The following is a 5,802-nucleotide window of genomic DNA, read 5'->3' on the forward strand; positions in this document are numbered from 1 at the left end:
GAGAGCTGTGGGCCAGGCCCGGTTAGGGGTAGACCTACTGCCTCTCCACCGGGTCATATAGTGCATTTGGGTCACTAGCATGTTCCTTTTGCACTATTAAGCCAAAACACCCCACCTCAGTAGGTTACCCATTTATCTTTCTCCTAGATCTAACACAAGGGCTCATACGGTTCCATACACCTATACCATCTGGAATTTGTTTCCCTATGTACATATATAGGTGATTTATGGATAATATGCGAAATGTAATAATTTCCCTTCTAGGATACTATTTGACATTAGTAATGCATATATAACGTTACAACCAATGGACATGAAGATAATGAATATTACATTAAGGGGTTTCGGATATTCTGTATTATGTGATGAGGTACAACTTGTCACAGAAATATATATCTCATTGTCGATATGTCAATAATGAAAGTCAGTGAGCGGACAATACGATACTACATACCTATTAAAGGGCTAGTAATTTCTTTTTTTCCCCCTATATATTTGAATAATGGTTTATCACTGTGGGATGGAATTATCCTATTGCAGCTTGTGTGCCAGGAATCGGCAATATAACAATTTTGTGAATGTTAATTTTATATTATTTTTGGGATAGCTCTTAACTAGATACTAGTAACCTTTTTACTATGCTATTATTCTGAGCATGATAAAGTTTTACTAAGCCCATAAAATCTTTATTTTTATTCCTTTGAAGCTTAAAATTAATTTTATGCAACTTAAGTTTCAAGACCGCTCACCACTCTGATTTGGTGCTAACAGACACAATGTCTAAGTTTTTTGATCCAGCTCAGACACCGTAGCTGGAATCTACACGGGGATGTGTGTATGTGGGTTGCTATGGCAACCAACACGATCGCCGTTTACTGAGCTCCCTAGAAGTGAATGAGTGGGTCTTCTGATGAAATAGCTCAATAATGCTATTATTTATACATATTTGTATAATACACGTACAAATGCTTATCTTATGCACTCTGTTGGTACCGATGTTACTTACGATCTCACAAACTGATCATTACACATCTGAACACATTGGGATTTGGTTCTCCAGGATGGATGTGCACTTCAATGTAAATTCATTGTATAAATTTACAATTCGATTTATTTAGATCTGAATTAATGTTTTTTTGACATTCACATACCGAAAGTACAAGAATATACAGCACTTCCGGTTTTTCACATTACCTGGAACGCATGGCTTGCGTTCCAGCATGATGCTGTGGTGATTGTGTTCACTGATTTCACACAGGTATTGCTTGTTAATTTTTATTCTTAATTTGTGTGCATGTATATATTGGTCACATTTTCACTTGTATGTTATGCTGATGAAGGGGAAGATATCCCTGAAAACGTTTCATCAATAAACAAGACTTTGTTTTCACTTTGCCAAAAGACCTGTGAGTGCATTTCATTTTTGAGGATTATACTTTGCATCTCTGCACCCAGGCGGATGTCCCTAGGAGGGTAACACAGCTAGATGGACGGTATTATATATATATATATATATATATATATATATATATATATATATATATATATATATATATACATATCTACTTACATAGTCAATGTAAAGCTTTCTTGACGGTCCATTTTATGGATATATCTTCTGTCATCTTTAAAATTTCCAATGTATTTTGGAGTATGAATTGTGTCCCCTTATATCTGCAATACATATGTTTTAAAACAAACAAAAAATAAATTCAGATTGGTTAGGTTCATTAATGAATCTGTCTCTAAAGTAATCAACATTAAAGGGATACTATCACTAAATCCAAAAGTTAGATTTCATGATTCTGAATCAGATACACTATGTTTCCTTTAAGGTCAAATTCAGTGGTATTTTTTATAGGGTACTAACCAGGAGTCTCCAACCGACACAACATATGGGTTCATGCATAGCATACTACATGCTCTTTATATATATGTATGCCTCAAAGACTAAGTGGCCATTTAAATTGTGAAAATTAAATTACACACATAGATCGGGAAATTGTACAGTTTTATTACAACTATTAGAAAGAGGGCTGCCAAATTCAAATAACATTTATGTATATAATTTATATATATATATATATATATATATATATATATTATATAATACATGACAAACATTTAACACCAAAAACAATGTAAGTGCATTTTCTTATTTTCATAGCACTGTTCTCAAAACATGAGATACATAGAGGGTGGGAGGGAGACATAAAAATTACTATTAATATTAAGCTTCAATCTATGTGTCATGCAATGGAGCATTGTGTTGACGTTGTCGATAAATAGCGTCCAAAATGGATTGACGCATATGATCCATCGCCTGGCGTTGTTCTTGGTTGACACAGGCTAATGCACTGTCTATGTGTCTATGTAAATCATTTCTCATATTTTCCACAGCTTGTGTCAACCTCTTGGTTGCTAATAAATTTTCAAGAAGTAACTCCTCCGTCTGGCTATACCGATTTTGTGTTGCCTGTTCTGTTGGCTGGTCTGCTGGTTGCTGTTGAGGTAGTGGATTCTGCAGTGTCTGCCCATGCTGCTCCTCCACACTGGGGGCATAATCTGTGAAAGATGGTTGGACAATGCCCACTTTTGATGGTGAGAAGCTTGTTTGATAAATATTTACTCCATTATCACTTCCCTCTAAAGAAATGACTGGTGAATGAAGTTCACTGGCATGGCTCCCCCTGCAGACATGCCTCGTAGTTCTGAAATAGTTGAAACAGTAATCAAATGTTATGATTTGGTTGTATGCAAACCAATGGATTTGTGGACATGTTGTACAGAAAGAGAATGACTCTCCCTAAAAGTTTTCTTTCATTATATCTAAGAAAAGCACAGCAACAGACTATCCACAAAATTGTATACATTATTCTCTCAAATATATTTTAATATCCAGGATGGACATATTTTAGTTCTGTCTCTCAAATCTAATTAAAATTCATATTCGATTTCCCAATTATATTTAGAAATATCGCATAATAAATTATTTGTAGCTGATGTTGTTTTCTATAGTAAAGCCTTTTTCAATAAAATGTACAGTTAATGATTGGCTGTCCTGTTTTTTTATATTTTCAGTTTGTCATAACTTACGTGGAGGAGCAGTGGACATATCTCTACTTCCAGAGGCTGCTACTGGTGGGATCTGAGTTGCTGTTAAAGATAGAATAAAATCAGCCCAAGTCAAGGTATACTAAATTAGACATAATAAGTTTGTGTGATGACATCAATATTTAGTTTGATTGCAAAAACAATTGTGTAAAAAAAAAAAAAAGGTTGAGCATATTGTCCTTCAATGATACCGGTTCATTTTTCATCCAGACAATAATTTTTTTTTACATGAGTTCTATTTCAAGGATTACCACAGCACTCAAAAAGAATATGTATGAAATATCAACCTATGGGCTATGGGATTGAAGGACTATATCATTTTACTTAATTTTACAAAACAGTTTTTTCATTTCCACTATTTATTTATGTATAGGTTTTAATTTGCCTGAAAATTTGGATCAATACAATAATACATAACGTGTTATTTGATCATGTGCATTAGCAAATCTTAATTACATCATTTTCATTACCTACTGCTATCACTTCATAAGGGATTTATATTAAAAAGTTAATGAGTCTATACTCTTTTTTATAATAAACATTTTTGGAAATAAAGCAATTTATAAACAAAAATAAATAAATAAATAATTTCATGAAAAGGTGAATAGTGTGCCATACATTTGGCTGAGAATGGTCAGCTGATAGTCTCAACAAGTGGATGGACGGCAGATTCATTATCAGGCTGATGAAAGTCAGTAGATGAAAATCGTGATACAATGGATAATAAACCAAATATTTGACTTTCAATATTTTGAAAGAGCATGAAATGTAAAGCAGCTTTATAAATTTATAGTCCTATCATAACATTTGTTTGGTTGTCTTATTGTTAATTTATAAATTAAGAATGTAAGCAAGCGTAATGCCGCTATGCATGGTTTTGAAACAAAAAAAATATCCGGGGGCCAGGCTTACATTAATGCTTTGTAAAATAAAGATAATAATAGAAAAAAGAAAAATTGAGTATCAAATTATAAAGTAGATTAATTTGCTGCTCTAGCAGATTCTAGAAAGAAATCATTAAATAACATTTTTGGGTTCGTTATACCTTTAAGCACAACACTTGATCACGGAAACTTGGCAAGAAACAGGTTACAGGGCTAGACAGGTTGGACCATTACCAAGGAACTGGGACAGGGTACTATTTGATTGTAATACTCTGGGAGTAAAACTTTACTGTTCAATCGATGATTTTTTTGCTAAACCTATGTTTGTATTCCTATTTAGGTACTTACCAGAACTAGGCTGAGGCGTGCTTGGGGCTGATAGCACTGCAGAGTATTTTGGTGATCTGGAAAACATCAAGGTGAAGAGACAGGTAAGTCTAACACGTGTATTAGTGAAGAATAGTTAGTAGTGATGAATGAATAGTGATTTTAAACAACCATATCCAGGGTAGTGAAATATATATATAATATGTTGGCCGCCACCCAAAATTGGCATTTACATGTGCCGGTCGATATTTGCTATTTTAAATCATTGAAGTCACATTACAGCCAAAAGGATACAAAGGCCACAGCATGTGAAATTCAGGTATTGGCGAGGTAGGGAAAGGAAAAATAAAGGGCCTTGAGAGGGAAAGAGAAGAAAGGTGATATGAGGAGAAAGGATATAGGGGAACAAAAAAGGAAGGGGCATAGGGGAGTGTGGAGAACACAAAAGAATGGCCATGGTGATGGAGAGAGATGATATATAAATCTTTCACATACATAAATCACATACACAAGACATGTATGTGGATGATGGGAGTTGAGTTATGACATTGTGTATGTAACTATGTATGCTAGAATGCAACTCCCATCATTCTCATACATGATCGTTGCCTTACAGATATGGGTCTTTCTTTATTTGTTTTAAAAAAAAATCTGGAATAGTAAATTGTAACAAAGGACAAATAGATTGTCTTGTCTTCAACTTTATTCCCTTGTATTTTTTATTTTTTTAATTAAACCCCCATGCATATACTCAAAGTAATCGTATATTTCATTTTACTCACCAGCTCTCTGTTGCCTGACAGATTTGTCTGTCCAACTTGCGCTCTGGACACCTGTGACAACAGCCTCTGGAAGTAGTTTCTCCTGGGACCTCTTTCTCCCAACTGTTAAAAAGCACCGTCTTGGATGCGGAGTGCATTATTGACAATTTCCTCTTGACCAGCGCCCTGCAATCATAATACCTAGAAATCCAATAAAAACATTTTTGGTTTAGAAAATTACAAAAAAGAAAAATTAGAAAAATTATAATGACTTTCTTTCAAAATAAGGATTTCTTACAATTTGCATCTGATTCTTAATATCAAAAGAATACCAGCGGATCTATTAGAAATTACTGCCAGTGCCTGACCTGTACCTCGGATTTTTATAGTTTTCAATTATATATTATAGATATGTATAGATTAATATAAATATATATATATATATATACACAGGTTATAATTGTTTTTTTAAATGCATGTAAGATATATTTATGTAACAAATAAATATGTTTTGTTAAAAAGTTAGGACAGTGTTTGCTTATCTGTTATACATTGAAATGGGCAATAAAGTCAAAATAAAGCTTTACGATTCAGAATGAGATAGATCAGGTACTTGGAAATTTAAAGGGACATGAAAAGAAAACCAAAATATTTTTCATCATTCAGATAGAGGATACAATTTTCAATACATTTCGAATTTACTTCTATTTAATAAT

General features: G+C 33.5%; 1 long non-coding RNA gene across 1 annotated transcript; it reads right to left on the reverse strand.

Annotated features, from left to right (window-relative positions):
- Nucleotides 1-3,110: 3,110 nt before the first annotated feature.
- LOC128638236 (uncharacterized) lies at nt 3,111-5,251 on the reverse strand. Its single transcript, XR_008399073.1, has 3 exons — nt 5,108-5,251; nt 4,347-4,402; nt 3,111-3,156 (listed from the first exon to the last, which is right to left on the reverse strand). It is a non-coding gene; the product is annotated as an uncharacterized LOC128638236 (long non-coding RNA).
- Between the last annotated feature and the right edge of the window lie 551 nt (nt 5,252-5,802).

This window comes from Bombina bombina, chromosome 1 (assembly GCF_027579735.1).
Source record: "Bombina bombina isolate aBomBom1 chromosome 1, aBomBom1.pri, whole genome shotgun sequence".
Taxonomy (NCBI): Eukaryota; Metazoa; Chordata; class Amphibia; order Anura; family Bombinatoridae; genus Bombina; species Bombina bombina.